At 40.3% G+C, this 16,152-nt stretch overlaps 1 protein-coding gene across 2 annotated transcripts in view; it reads left to right on the top strand.

Moving 5' to 3' along the window:
• Positions 1–11: 11 nt before the first annotated feature.
• The window catches only part of LOC123926040 (interleukin-36 beta-like), a 196,245-nt gene continuing 180,104 nt past the window's right edge, over positions 12–16,152 (top strand). The window contains exon 1 of one of the 2 annotated variants that reach the window (XM_045979747.1): positions 12–147. The gene's annotated coding sequence lies outside the window, so the exon portion shown is untranslated. The remainder of the gene's footprint in view (positions 148–16,152) is intronic. The other variant, XM_045979745.1, reaches the window with a different exon arrangement.

Below are 16,152 nucleotides of genomic sequence, written 5' to 3' on the forward strand. Positions count from 1 at the left end.
GGCTGGTTTCTTCTGAGGGACCGTGCACTGCCGGTCGTGGAGTCGGGTGGAGTCGATTACGAAAACCCGCTCGGCAGCATAGGCAGAGGCAGGGCCGCCTTACTCCTCTCACACCCCAAGAGTCACAGGAGCTCTGAAAACAATAAGGTAAACCCCAAATCTGATGAATTCGGAGCGCGTCACCAGCATATTAGCTTTACTTGTGAACGTTCTCACGAATCTAAAAGCTCTAAATTCTTAGTACTGCAGGGTGGCTGCTCTTTTTTGAAAAATTTTTTTCTTTTTAACCGAGGTAACATATACCTAACGGAAGTTACCATTTTAACCAGATTTAAGTGTACGGTCCAGTGGCATTAAGTACATTCACTATGTTGTACAACCCTCACCACCATCCAAATCCCGAACTTGTTTATGGTCCCAAATAGAAACTCTATCCCCATTAAAGGGGAAATCCACCCCTCCCTTGGGGGGGAGGGGGAACACCACTTCACTTTCTATATGTGATTTTGATTACTCAGGGACCCCCATTTAGGTGATATTTTCGGCTTATTTCCCTTACCAGTAAGTCCTCAAGTTTCATCCATGTCGCATCATATGGCGGGATCGCCTCCCTTCCTAAGGCTGAATCATATTCCCTTGTATGCTTGTACCACCTTTATCCGTTCATCTGTGGACGGACACTTGGGTTGTTTCCACCTTTTAGCTGCTGCGAGTAATCTTGCTATGAACATGGGTGCACAGCTACCTGTTGGCATCTCTGCTTTCAATTCTTTGGGGGTGTTTATAGCGAAGGAGTGTTGTTGGATTATATGGTATTTCTATTTTTAATTTTTGGAGGAAGTGCCATGCTGCTTTCAGAGTGGTTCCTTTTTAAGTCTTCCTGAGTCATTAGACACACCCCACTCCTCTTATTTCAGCCTGAAAACGTTTTCCTTCAAAGCTTGCCCCCTGTTTTGACTATTCGCTGGTTTTATGAAGAGGTCTGGGGAATGTTTTCGGTATTCTGCATGTCGGGGTACCTCTTTCCTGGTTGCTAAGAAGGTGGGTAGAGAGGGAGTCATGTCTGGGTCCCTGTTTGCCACATTTGCTTCACCAGATGGGTACTTAGCTGGGCATGAAGCTATCATAGCAGCTTTTCACTTTGGCCTCAAGTGGGGAGTTTAGCAGGGAGCCATACAGAGATTTCTGGATTTATGCATTTTGATATTTACATTAATTATATACAAATATGCTTCAAATACAACAGCTGACAATTATTTTAATGAAAAATTTGGACTCTTTGTCAAGGACCACGAGCCTTCCTAATGGTTAACACTAGCAGCTGGGCAAGAGCCTTTTTGGGTAATGAGTAAGAAAGGGGCTTGTTTACAGACAGTTTCAGAAAAGCAGAGGGAGTTCTGTTGGTCTTTACGGAATCTTAGTAATTGTATGGTTTCAAATTATTTTGCCTGATCTCCCACCCAGTGCTAGAGTATTCTATAGATCCCATTAGGTATTTCATCTTTGCAGGAATATTGCTGGTGTCAAGGAATTGCCTTACCTTATTAGAAAGCCCTGATTATTCTGAAACTTTCTTTAAAATGAGCTCAAATAAGCCTCTTGCTAATTGGTCCCACTTTGAGTAACATAGGCCAGTTCTGCACCCTTTACTACATTCTTTGGATAGTTGAGGAACTATTTTATGGGGCACAAGGTGTGGAAAGAAAGCTAGGTAGGTTTTTTTTTTTTTTTTTTAAAGTATTCAGCTTGTCATTTTTATTGTTTTTTTAAATTAACATATAATGTATTATTTGTTTCAGGGGTGCAGGTCTGTACAGATTCATCAGTCTTACACAATTCACAGCACTCACCATAGCATATACCCTCCCCAATGTCCATCACTCAATTCCTCCCAACCCCCTCCATTCTAGCAACCCTGTTTGTTTCCTGAGATTAAGAGTCTCTTATGGTTTGTCTCCCTCTCTGATTTCGTCTTGTTCATTTTTCTCTCCCTTCCCCCTATTATCCTCTGTCTTGTTTCTCAAATTCCTCATATAGATTTTGAGAAATTTGAGATCATATGGTAATTGTCTTTCTCTGATTGGCTTATTTTGCTTAGCATAATACCCTTCTAGTTCCATCCATCTCCTTGCAAATGGCAAGATTTCATTTTATTTTGATGGCTGCCGAATATTCCATTGTATGTGTACCACATCTTTATCCATTCATCTACTGATGGACATCTAGGCTCTTTCCATAGTTTGGCTACTGTGGACATGCTGCTATAAACCTTGGGGTACACATGCTCCTTTGGATCACTACATTTGTAGTGTGATTGCTGGGTCATGGGGTAGCTCTATTTTCAACTTTTTGAGGAACCTCCATACTGTTTTTCAGAGTGGCTGCACCAGCTTGTATTCCCACCAACAGTGTAGGAGGGTTCCCTTTTCTCCGCATCCTCGCCAGCACCTGTCATTTCCTGACTTGTTAATTTTGGCCATTCTGACTGGTGTGAGGTGGTATATCACTGTGGTTTTGATTTGTATTTCCCAGATGCTGAGTGATGTTGAGCACTTTTCCATGTGTCTGTTGGCCATCTGGATATCTTCTTTGCAGAAATGTCTGCTCATGTCCTCTGCCCATTTCTTGATCGGATTATTTGTTCTTTGGATGTTGAGTTTCATAAGTTCTTTATAGATTTGGATACTAGCCCTTTATCTGATATGTCATTTGCAAATATCTTCTTCCATTCTGTCGGTTGTCTTTTGTTTTTGTTAACTGTTTCCTTTGCTGTGCAAAAGCTTTTGATCCTGATGAAGTCCCAATAATTCATTTTTGCCCTTGCTTCCTTTGCCTTTGGCGATGTTCCTAGGAAGAAGTTGCTGCGGCTGAGGTCGAAGAGGTTGCTACCTGTGTTCTCCTCAAGTATTTTGATGGATTCCTGTCTCACATTGAGATCTTTCATCCACTTTGAGTCTATTTTTGTGTGTGGTATAAGGAAATGGTCCCGTTTCATTTTTCTGCATGTGGCTGTCCAATTTTCCCAACACCATTTGTAGAGACTATCTTTTTTCCATTGGACATTCTTTCTTGCTTTGTCAAAGATTAGTTGACCATAGAGTTGAGGGTCCATTTCTGGGCCCTCTATTCTATTCCATTGATCTATGTGTCTGTTTTTGTGATAGTTCCATAGTGTCTTGATGATGACAGCTTTGTAATAGAGCTTAAAGTCCAGAATTGTGATGCTGTCAACTCTGGCTTTCTTTTCCAACATTCCTCTGGCTATTGGGGGTCTTTTCTGGTTCCATGCAAATTTTAGGATTCTTTGTTCCATTTCTTTGAAAAAAGTTGATGGTATTTTTTTTAAAAGATTTTATTTATTTATTTCACAAACAGAGATCACAAGTAGGCAGAGAGGTAGGCAGAGAGAGAGAGAGGAGGAGGAAGCAGGCTCCCCGCTGAGCAGAGAGCCCGATACGGGGCTTGACCCCAGGACCCTGGGATCATGACCTGAGCCGAAGGCAGAGGCTTTAACCCACTGAGCCACCCAGGAGCCCCAAAGTTGATGGTATTTTCATAGGGATTGCATTAAATGTGTAGATTGCTTTAGGTTGCATAGACATTTTCACAATATTTGTTCTTCCAATCTATGAACATGGAATGTTTTTCCATTTCTTTGTGTTTACCTCAATTTCATTCATGTGTATTCTATAGTTTTTTGAGTATAGATCCTTTGCCTCTTTGGTTAAATTTATTCCCAGGTATCTTGTGATTTTGGGTGCAACTCCAGGGGATCGACTCCTTAATTTCTCTTTCTTTTGTCTTGTTGTTTTATAGAAAGGCAACAGATTTCTGTGCATTGATTTTATATCCTGACACTTTACTGAATTCCTGTATGAGTTCTAGCAGGTTTGGGGTAGAGTCTTTTGGGTTTCCTGCATAAAGTATCCTATCATCTGCAAAGAATGAGTTTGACTTCTTCTTTGCCCAATTTGGAAGCCTTTTATTTCTTTGCTGAGACTAGGACATCTGGTACTAGAATATATAACCACTGAATAAGAATGGTTATAGTGGACATCCCTGCCATGTTCCTGACCTTAGGGGAAAAGCTCTCAGTTTTTCCCCATTGAGAATGATATTTGCTGTGGGTTTTTCATAGATGGCTTTGATGATATTGAGGTATGTACCCTCCATCCCTACACCTTGAAGAGTTTTGATCAAGAAAGGATGCTGTACTTTGTCAAATGCTTTTTCAGCATCTATTGAGAGTATCGTATGGTTCCTGTTCTTTATTTTATTAATGTATTGTATCACATTGATTAATTTGCATATGTTGAGCCAACCTTGCAGCCCAGGAATAAATCCCACTTAGTTGTGGTGAATAATCCTTTTTTTTTTTTAAAATTTTATTTTTTTTTATTTATTTTTTCAGCGTAACAGTATTCATTCTTTTTGCACAACACCCAGTGCTCCATGCAAAACGTGCCCTCCCCATTACCCACCACCTGTTCCCCCAACCTCCCACCCTTGACCCTTCAAAACCCTCAGGTTGCCCCAACCTCCCACCCCTGACCCTTCAAAACCCTCAGGTTGTTTTTCAGAGTCCATAGTCTCTTATGGTTCGCCTCCCCTCCCCAATGTCCATAGCCCGCTCCCCCTCTCCCAATCCCACCTCCCCCCAGCAACCCCCAGTTTGTTTTGTGAGATTAAGAGTCATTTATGGTTTGTCTCCCTCCCAATCCCATCTTGTTTCATTTATTCTTCTCCTTTCCCCCTACCCCCCCATGTTGCTTCTCCATGTCCTCATATCAGGGAGATCATATGATAGTTGTCTTTCTCCGATTGACTTATTTCACTAAGCATGATACGCTCTAGTTCCATCCACGTCGTCGCAAATGGCAAGATTTCATTTCTTTTGATGGCTGCATAGTATTCCATTGTGTATATATACCACATCTTCTTTATCCATTCATCTGTTGATGGACATCTAGGTTCTTTCCATAGTCTGGCTATTGTAGACATTGCTGCTATAAACATTCGGGTACACGTGCCCCTTCGGATCACTATGTCTGTATCTTTAGGGTAAATACCCAGTAGTGCAATTGCTGGGTCATAGGGTAGCTCTATTTTCAACATTTTGAGGAACCTCCATGCTGTTTTCCAGAGTGGTTGCACCAGCTTGCATTCCCACCAACAGTGGAGGAGGGTTCCCCTTTCTCCACATCCTCTCCAGCATCTGTCATTTCCTGACTTGTTAATTTTAGCCATTCTGACTGGTGTGAGGTGATATCTCATCGTGGTTTTGATTTGTATTTCCCTGATGCCGAGTGACGTGGAGCACTTTTTCATATGTCTGTTGGCCATCTGGATGTCTTCTTTGCAGAAATGTCTGTTCATGTCCTCTGCCCATTTCTTGATTGGATTGTTTGTTCTTTGGGTGTTGAGTTTGCTAAGTTCCTTATAGATTTTGGATACTAGCCCTTTATCTGATATGTCGTTTGCAAATATCTTCTCCCATTCTGTCAGTTGTCTTTTGGTTTTGTTAACTGTTTCCTTTGCTGTGCAAAATCTTTTGATCTTGATGAAATCCCAATAGTTCATTTTTGCCCTTGCTTCCCTTGCCTTTGCCGTTGTTCCTAGGAAGATGTTGCTACGGCTGAGGTCGAAGAGGTTGCTGCCTGCATTCTCCTCAAGGATTTTGATGGATTCCTTTCTCACATTGAGGTCCTTCATCCATTTGGAGTCTATTTTCGTGTGTGGTGTAAGGAAGTGGTCCAATTTCATTTTTCTGCATGTGGCTGTCCAATTTTCCCAGCACCATTTATTGAAGAGGCTGTCTTTTTTCCATTGGACATTCTTTCCTGCTTTGTCGAAGATTAGTTGACCATAGAGTTGAGGGTCGATTTCTGGGCTCTCTATTCCGTTCCACTGATCTACGTGTCTGTTTTTGTGCCAGTACCATGCTGTCTTGATGATGACAGCTTTGTAATAGAGCTTGAAGTCCGGAATTGTGATGCCACCAACTTTGGCTTTGTTCTTCAATATTCCTTTGGCTATTCGAGGTCTTTTCTGGTTCCATATAAATTTTAGGATTATTTGTTCCATTTCTTTGAAAAAAATGGATGGTATTTTGATAGGGATTGCATTAAATGTGTAGATTGCTTTAGGTAGCATAGACATTTTCACAATATTTATTCTTCCAATCCAGGAGCATGGAACATTTTTCCATTTTTTTGTGTCTTCCTCAATTTCTTTCATGAGTACTTTATAATTTTCTGTGTATAGATTCTTAGTCTCTTTGGTTAGGTTTATTCCTAGGTATCTTATAGTTTTGGGTACAATTGTAAATGGGATTGACTCCTTAATTTCTCTTTCTTCAGTCTTGTTGTTGGTGTACAGAAATGCAACTGATTTCTGTGCATTGATTTTATATCCTGACACTTTACTGAATTCCTGGACAAGTTCTAGCAGTTTTGGAGTGGAGTCTTTTGGGTTTTCCACATATAGTATCATATCATCTGCGAACAGTGATAGTTTGACTTCTTCTTTACCAATTTGGATGCCTTTAATTTCTTTTTGTTGTCTGATTGCTGAGGCTAGGACTTCTAATACTATGTTGAATAGCAGTGGTGATAATGGACATCCCTGCCGTGTTCCTGACCTTAACGGAAAAGCTTTCAGTTTTTCTCCATTGAGAATGATATTTGCGGTGGGTTTTTCATAGATGGCTTTGATAATATTGAGGTATGTGCCCTCTATCCCTACACTTTGAAGAGTTTTGATCAGGAAGGGATGCTGTACTTTGTCAAATGCTTTTTCAGCATCTATTGAGAGTATCATATGGTTCTTGTTCTTTCTTTTATTAATGTGTTCTATCACATTGATTGATTTGCGGATGTTGAACCAACCCTGCAGCCCTGGAATAAATCCCACTTGATCGTGGTGAATAATCCTTTTAATGTACTGTTGAATCCTATTGGCTAGTATTTTGGCGAGAATTTTTGCGTCTGTGTTCATCAAGGATATTGGTCTGTAGTTCTCTTTTTTGGTGGGATCCTTGTCTGGTTTTGGGATCAAGGTGATGCTGGCCTCATAGAATGAGTTTGGAAGTTTTCCTTCCATTTCTATTTTTTGGAACAGTTTCAGGAGAATAGGAATGAGTTCTTCTTAAATATTTGGTAGAATTCCCCTGGGAAGCCATCTGGCCCTGGGCTTTTGTTTGTTTGGAGATTTTGGATGACTGTTTCAATCTCCTTACTGGTTATGGGCCTGTTCAGGTTTTCTATTTCTTCCTGGTTCAGTTGTGGTAGTTTATATGTCTCTAGGAATGCATCCATTTCTTCCAGATTGTCCAATTTGTTGGCGTAGAGTTGCTCATAGTATGTTCTTATAATTGTCTGTATTTCTTTGGTGTTAGTTGTGATCTCTCCTCTTTCACTCATGATTTTATTGATTTGGGTCCTTTCTCTTTTCTTTTGGATGAGTCTGGCCAGGGGTTTATCAATCTTATTGATTCTTTCAAAGAACCAGCTCCTAGTTTCATTGATTTTTTCTATTGTTTTTTTGGTTTCGATTTCATTGATTTCTGCTCTGATCTTTATGATTTCTCTTCTCCTGCTGGGTTTAGGGTTTCCTTCTTGTTCTTTCTCCAGCTCCTTTACGCATAGGGTTAGGTTGTGTACTTGAGACCTTTCTTGTTTCTTGAGAAAGGCTTGTACCGCTATATATTTTCCTCTCAGGACTGCCTTTGCTGTGTCCCACAGATTTTGAACTGTTGTGTTTTCATTATCATTTGTTTCCATGAATTTTTTCAATTCTTCTTTAATTTCCTGGTTAACCCATTCATTCTTTAGAAGGATGCTGTTTAGTCTCCATGTATTTGGGTTCTTACCAGCTTTCCTCTTGTGATTGAGTTCTAGCTTCAGAGCATTGTGGTCTGAAAATATGCAGGGAATAATCCTAATCTTTTGATACCGGTTGAGACCTGATTTGTGACCCAGGATGTGATCTATTCTGGAGAAGGTTCCATGTGCACTAGAGAAGAATGTGTATTCTGTTGCTTTGGGATGAAATGTTCTGAATATATCTGTGATGTCCATCTGGTCCAGTGTGTCATTTAAGGCCTTTATTTCCTTGTTGATCTTTTGCTTGGATGATCTGTCCATTTCAGTGAGGGGAGTGTTAAAGTCCCCTACTATTATTGTATTATTATTGATGTGTTTCTTTGATTTTGTTATTAATTGGTTGATATAGTTGGCTGCTCCCACGTTAGGGGCATAGATATTTAAAATTGTTATATCTTCTTGTTGGACAGACCCTTTGAGTAGGATATAGTGTCCTTCCTCATCTCTTATTATAGTCTTTGGCTTAAAATCTAATTGATCTGATATAAGGATTGCCACCCCAGCTTGCTTCTGATGCCCATTAGCATGGTAAATTGTTTTCCACCCCCTCACTTTAAATCTGGAGGTGTCTTCGCGTCTAAAATGAGTTTCTTGTAGGCAACATACTGATGGGTTTTATTTTTTTATCCATTCTGATACCCTGTGTCTTTTGATTGGGGCATTTAGCCCATTAACATTCAGGGTAACTATTGAGAGATATGAATTTAGTGCCATTATTAGCCTGTAAGGTGACTGTTACTGTATATTGTCTCTGTACCTTTCTGATCTACTACTTTTAGGCTCTCTCTTTGCTTAGAGGACCCCTTTCAATATTTCCTGGAGAGCTGGTTTGGTGTTTGCAAATTCTTTCAGTTTTTGTTTGTCCTGGAAGCTTTTTATCTCTCCTTCTATTTTCAATGATAGCCTAGCTGGATAGAGTATTCTTGGCTGCATGTTTTTCTCGTTGAGTGCTCTGAATATATCATGCCAGCTCTTTCTGGCCTGCCAGGTCTCTGTGGATAAGTCTGCCGCCAATCTAATATTTTTACCATTGTATGTTACAGACTTCTTTTCTCGGGCTGCTTTCAGGATTTTCTCTTTGTCACTAAGACTTGTCAATTTTACTATTAGGTGACGGGGTGTGGACCTATTCTTGTTGACTTTGAGGGGGGTTCTCTGCATCTCCTGGATTTTGATGCTTGTTCCCTTTGCCATATTAGGGAAATTCTCTCCAATGATTCTCTCCAATAGACCTTCTGCTCCCCTCTCTGTTTCTTCTTCTTCTGGAATCCCAATTATTCTAATGTTGTTTCGTCTTATGGTGTCACTTATCTCTCGAATTCTCCCCTCATGGTCCAGTAGCTGTTTGTCCCTCTTTTGCTCGGCTTCCTTATTCTCTGTCATTTGGTCTTCTATATCACTAATTCTTTCTTCTGCCTCATTGATCCTAGCAGTGAGAGCCTCCATTTTTGATTGCACCTCATTAATAGCTTTTTTGATTTCAACTTGGTTAGATTTTAGTTCTTTAATTTCTCCAGAAAGGGCTTTAATATCTCCAGAGAGGGTTTCTCTAATATCTTCCATGCCTTTTTCGAGCCCGGCTAGAATGTTCAGAATCGTCATTCTGAACTCTTGATCTGACATATTACCCATGTCTGTGTTGATTAGGTCCCTAGCCTTCGGTACTGTCTCTTGTTCTTTTGTTTGTGGTGATTTTTTCCGCCTTGTCATTTTGTCCAGATAAGAGGATATGAAGGAGCAAATAAACTACTAAAAGGGTGGCAAAGACCCCGGAAAAATGCGCTGTAACCGAATCAGAAGAGACCCCAAATTGTGGGGGGGAGAAAGGGGATAAAAACAGGTTCTGAAAAAAAAAGAAAAAAAAAGAAAAAAAAAGAAAAAAATTTAAAAAATAAAACAAATAAAAAAAATATAAAAAAAGAAAAAAAATATATATTTAGATGAACTAGTCAAAAAACGTTAAAAAAGAAAAGGGTAAAAGTTTTTAAAAAAATTTAGCAGAGGAAGAAAAAAGAAAAAAGAAAAAAAAATTGAAAAAAGAAAAAAAAATTGAAAAAAGAAAAAAAAAATTGAAGTAGCCGCAAGACTAAAGAATCATGGGGAGAAAGCCATGAGTTCCGTGCTTTGCTTTCTCCTCCTCTGGAATTGCTCTGCTCTCTTAGGAATTGAATCTGCTTTCTCCTTGATAGATGAACTTCGTCCTGGCTGGATATTTTGTTGATCTTCTGGGGGAGGGGCCTGTTGTAGTGACTCTCAAGTGTCTTTGCCCGAGGCGGGATTGCACTGCCCTTACCGGCGGCCGGACTAAGTAATCGGCTCGGGTTCGCTTTTGGGAGCTTCTGTTCCCTGAACGCTTTCCGTAGAGTTCCGGAGGACGGGAATGAAAATGGCGGCCTCCCAGTCTCCGGCCCCGAGGAGCCGAGAGCCTGGGGCCCCACTCCTCAGTGCGCCCCCAGAGGACAGCACCCAATCACTCCCGTATCCCCAGCCTCTAGCCGCGCTCCGAGCTCACCTAGCCCGTGACCAGTTCAAGGTAACCCCGAGCTGAGAGTTCAGTCCTCGGCTCTGTCTCTGTAGCCGGCTTCTCCGTTCTAATACCTGCGAGCTCTCCGACACTCCGACACCCCCGATCCTTCTGTGACCCTGCGGGGCCTGGGGCCACGCTGGCCCCGCGTGGGCTTCACCCTGGTTTAGCCTCTGGAGCAATGTCCCTCAGTGGAACAGACTTTTAAAAGTCCTGATTTTGTGCTCCGTTGCTCCGCCACTTGCCGGGAGCCGGCCCCTCCCCCCGCGGTCTATCTTCCCGTCGTTTTAGATTCACTTCTCCGCCAGTCCTACCTTTCAGAAAGTGGTTGATTTTCTGTTTCTAGAGTTGCTGTTCTTCTTCTCTTCACTCTCCCGTTGGATTTGTAGGTGTTTGCAATGTTTAGATAAGCTATCGAGCTGATCTCCTGCTACCTGATGTAGTCTCAGGCTGCTACTTCTCCGCCATCTTAACTCCTCCCCCCCTTTTTTTTTTAAAAGATTTTATTTATTTATTTGATAGAGAAAGATTACAAGTAGGCAGAGAGGCAGGCAGAGAGAGAGAGAGAGAGAGAGAGAGAAGCAGGCTCCCTGTTGAGCAAAGAGCTTGATGCGGGGCTCAATCCTAGGACCCTGAGATCACGCACGATCTGAGCCAAAGGCAGTGGCTTAACCCACTGAGCCACCCAGGTACCCCAAATAATCCTTTTAATATACTGTTGGATCCTATTGGCTAGTGTTTTGGTGAGATTTTTTTGCATTCATGTTCATCAGGGATGTTGGTCTATAATTCTTTTTGATGGGGTCTTTTCTGGTTTTGGGATCAAAATAATGCTGGCCTCATAAAATGAGTTTGGAAATTTTCCTTCCATTTTTATTTTTTGGGTCAGTTTCAGGAGAATAGGTATTAATTCGTCTTTAAATGTTTGGTAGAATTCTCCTGGGAAGCCATCTGGCCCTGGGATCTTGTTTGTTGGGAGATTTTTGATGACTGCTTCAATTTCCTTACCGGTTATGGGTCTTTTCAGGTTTTCTGTTTCTTCCTTGTTCATTTTTGGTAGTTTATATGTCTCTAGGAATGTATCCATTTTTTCCAGATTGTCAAATTTGCTAGCATACAGTTGCTCATAATATGTTCTTATAATTGTTTGTATTTCTTTGATGTTGGTTGTGATCTCTCCTTTTTCATTTATGATTTTATTAATTTGGGTACTTTCTCTTTTCTTTTTAAATTTTTTTAACAAACATATAATGTATTGTTAGCCCCAGGGGTACAGGTCTGTGAATCGCCAGGTTTACACACTTCACAGCACTTCTCTTTTCTTTTTGATAAGTCTGGCCAGGGGTTTATCGATCTTATTAATTCTTTCAAAGAACCAGTTCCTTCTACTTTCCTTGATCTGTTGTAGTGTTCTTTTGGTTTCTATTCCATTGATTTCTTCTCTGATCTTCATTATTTCTCTTCTGCTGGGTTTAGGCTTTCTTTGTTGTTCTTTCTCCAGCCCCTTTAGGTGTAGGGTTAGGTTGTGTATTTGAGACCTTTCTTGTTTCTTGAGAAAGGCTTGTATTGCTATATACTCTCCTCTTAAGACTGCCTTTGCTACATACCAGAGATTTTGAACAGTTTTGTTTTCATTTTCATTTGTTTCCATGAATTTTAAAAATTCTCCTTTAATTTCCTGATTGACCCAATCCTTCTTTGCAGGATACTCTTTAGCCTCCATGTATTTGAGTTCTTTCCAAATCTCCTCTTGTGACTGAGTTATAGCTGCAGAGCATTGTGTTCTGAAAATATGCAGGGAATGATACCAGTCTTTTGGTACTGGTTAAGAGCTGATTTGTGACCCAGGATGTGATCTGTTCTGGAGAGTGTTCCATGTGCACCAGAGAAGACTGTGTATTCTGTTGTTTTGGGATGGAATGTTCTGAAGATATCTGTGATGTCCATCTGGTCCAGTGTGTCATTTAAAGCCTTTATTTCCTTGTTGATCTTTTGCTTGGATTATCTGTCTGTTTCAGTGAGGGTGTGTTAAAGTCTCCTACTATTATTGTATTATTGTCAATGTGTTTCTTTGACTTTGTTATTAATCAGTTTATGTAATTGGCTGCTCCCATGTTAGAGGCATAGATGTTTAAAATTATTACATCTTCTTGTTGGACAGACCCTTTAAGTATGATATAGTGTCCTTCCTCATCTCTTATTATAGTCTTTGGTTTAAAAATCTAATTTGTTTGGTATAAGGATTGCTACCCCAGCTTTCTTTTGATGTCCATTAGCATGGTAAATGGTTTTCCACCCCCTCATTTTAAATCCAGAGGGGTCACTGGGTCTAAAATGACCTGTTGCAGGGGTGCCTGGGTGGCTCAGTGGGTTAAGCCTCTGCCTTTGGCTCAGGTCGTGTTCTCAGGCTCCTGGGATCAAGCCCTGTGTTGGGTTCTCTGCTCAGCGGGGAGCCTACTTCCCCCCCTCTCTCTGTGCTTGCCTCTCTGTCTACTTGTGATCTCTGTCTGTGAAATAAATAAATAAAATCTTAAAAAAAAAATAAAACGAGCCTGTTGCAGACAGCATATTGATGGGTCTTTTTTTTTTTTTTTATTGATTCTGATACCCTGTGGCTTTTGATTGGGGTATTTAGCCTACTTACATTCAGTGAAATTATTGAAGGATATGAATTTAGTGCCATTGTATTATCTTTATCTTTACTGTATATTTTCTCTGTTCCTTTCTGGTCTATGTTACTTTTAGGCTCTCCTTTGCTTAGAGGACCCCTTTCAGTATTTCTTGGAAGGCTGGTTTGGTGTTTGCAAATTCTTTTAGTTTTTGTTTGTCCTGGAAGCTTTTTAATCTCTCCTTCTATTTTCAATGATAGCCTAGCTGGATATAGTATTCTTGGTTGCATATTTTTCTCGTTTAGTGCACTGAATATATCATGCCAGTCCTTTCTGGCCTGCCAAATCTCTGTAGATAGGTCTGTTGCCAATCTAGTATTTCTACTGTTGTAGGTTATAGACCTTTTGTACCAAGCTGGTTTCAGGATTTTCTTTTTGTTTCTGAGACTTGTAAGTTTTACTAGTAGGTGATGAGTGTTAATCTATTTTTATTGTTTTGAAGAGGGTTCTCTGGGCCTCCTAGATTTTGATGCCTGTTTCTTCCTCCAAATTCGGGAACTTCTCTGCTATAATTTTCTCCAGTATACCTTCTGCACCCTCTCCTTCTTCTTCTGGGATCCCAATTATTCTAATATTGTTTTGTCTTACAGTATCACTTATCTCTCGATTCTCCCCTCATGATCCAGTTGTTGTTTGTCTCTCCTTTTCTCAGCATTTTTATTCTCCATCATTTGGTCTACTATATCACTAGTTCTCTCTTCTGCCTCATTTATCCTAGCAGTTAGAACCTCCATTTTTTATTGCACCTCATTAATAGCTTTTTCTTAAAATTAATAGCCTTTTTGATTTGAACTTGGTTAGATTTTAGTTCTTTTATTTTGCCACAAAGAGATTCTCTAGTATCTTCTATGCTTTTTTGCTTTTTTCAAGCCCAGCTAGTATCTTTATAATCGTCATTCTGAACTCTAGTTATGACATCTTACTAATATCTGTATTGATTAAGTCCCTGGCAGTCAGTACTGTTTCTTGTTCTTTTTTTTTTTTTTTTTTTGAGGTGAGTTTTTTCATTTTATCATTTTGTCCAGAGAAGAGATGAATGAGAGAACAAAATGCTAAAAAGGTAACAACAACCCCAGAAAAATATACACTAAACAAATCAGAAGAGACCAGAAACTGGGGGAAAGAAAGGGAAAAAAAAAAGAAAAAGAGAATATGATCAGGCTGGTGAATAGAACAGATCCACCACACACTAGGTTTTGGGTGTATTTTGGTCTCTTAGAAGAAACTGTGTCCCAAAATTTTAAAGAAAGAAAAACTTAATATATATGCAAAATAAGGGTAAATATGATGAAGTAGTGGTATATGACTGCAAAGATGAAAATTTAAAAGATTTTAAAAAAGGAATTGGTAAGATAAGAAGTTGGTTGAAAAAAGAAAGAAAAAAATAAAAAAAAAAGAATATGATCAGATGGGAGACTAGAACAAAGCTATGCACTAGATTTAGGGTATATTTTGGTCTGTTTGAAGAAACTGTATCCCAAACTTTTAAAGAAAGAAAAACTTATATATATACAAAAAATAAGGTTAAATACAATGAAGGGATAGAATATGACTGTAAAAATGAAAATTAAAAAAAGGTTTTAAAAAAGGAATTGATAAGGTAAAATGTGGGTTAAAATGGGAAAAAAGAAAAGTTTTAAAAAAGAAAAAGAAAAAATAAAGAAAATTAAAAAGAGTAACTCTGAAAGACTGAGGAATAATGGGAAAAAAGCCATGAATTCTATGTGATGTATTTCCCTAGTGCTGGAGTTTTGCAGTTTTCACTGATTGGTAAACTTGGTCTTAGCTGGATGTTTTTGCTGATCTTCTAGGGGAGGGGCCTGTTGCAGTGATTCTCAAATGTCTTTGCCTGAGGTGGAACTGCCCCACCCTTGCCAGGGACTAGGCTAAGTAATCTGGCTGGGTTTGCTTTTGGTAGCTTTTGTTCCCTGAAAGCTTTCTGTGTAGCTTTGGAAGATGAGACTGAAAATGGCGGCCTCCCAATCTCTGGCCTGAAGGAATTGAGACCTTGGGCCCCACTCCTTAGTGAGCCCTCGGGGAAAAGCAGTCAATCACTCCTGTCTCCCTGGTCTCTGGCCGCACTTTGTGCTCACCCAGCCTGTGACTGACCATATCTATCTCTGGCACACAACCCTGTTGGAGTCTCCAAACCCAGCAGATTCCTGTTGTGTGCTCCCATGTCACTCCTGGATCTGCCACTTGTTGGGTCCCTGATTGAAGAGTAGTGGCCCGACTGTGCCGTGGATCATGGTTTATGGCAACCTCAGCTGAGAGCCCACTCCCTGGCTCTGTTTTGCAGCAGGCTTCTATAATCAGATACTTGGGAGCTCTGCCACACTCAGGCATGCCCAGTCTTTCTGTGACCCTGAGGGACCTGAGACCACACTGTCCCAGAGAGGGTTCCACCCTCTGCTTAGCCACTGGAATGACATCCCTCAGTGGAGCAGATTTCTCAAAGTTCTGATTTTGTGCTCCACTGCTCTATCACTTGCTGGTAGCCAGGTGATGGAGGCTCCCCCACCCTGTGGTCTGTCATATGCCACTACTTCATACATTCACATACTTCTACCAAAATACTACCTAAATAAGACACCACTGCTCACTCATTCTCTAATACCAGGAAACAGAGTTACTTGGACTACTCCTTTCCCATTATTTACCATATCTCATTTCAAGATCCCTTGACTTTAACTTTTTCCAATTCAATATATCTTGTATCCATGCTTTCCAAATGGATCCTTTTGTTTTTTAAAAAAATATAATTTTTAATTTTTTATTAACATATAATGTATTATTAGCCCCAGGGGTACAGGTCTGTGAATCACCAGGTTTATACACTTCACAGCACTCACCATAGCACATACCCTCCCCAATGTCCATAACCCAACCACCTTAACCCTCCCCCCATCCCCCCAGTCACCCTCAGTTTGTTTTGTGACATTAAGAGTCTCTTATGGTTTGTCTCCCTCCCGATCCCATCTTGTTTCATTTTTTCCTTTCCTACCCTCCAAACCCCCAATGTTGCCTCTCAACTTCCTCATATCAGGGAAATCATATAATAATTGTCTTTCTCTGA

The sequence above is a fragment of the Meles meles genome, chromosome 15, assembly GCF_922984935.1.
Source record: "Meles meles chromosome 15, mMelMel3.1 paternal haplotype, whole genome shotgun sequence".
Classification (NCBI taxonomy): Eukaryota; Metazoa; Chordata; class Mammalia; order Carnivora; family Mustelidae; genus Meles; species Meles meles.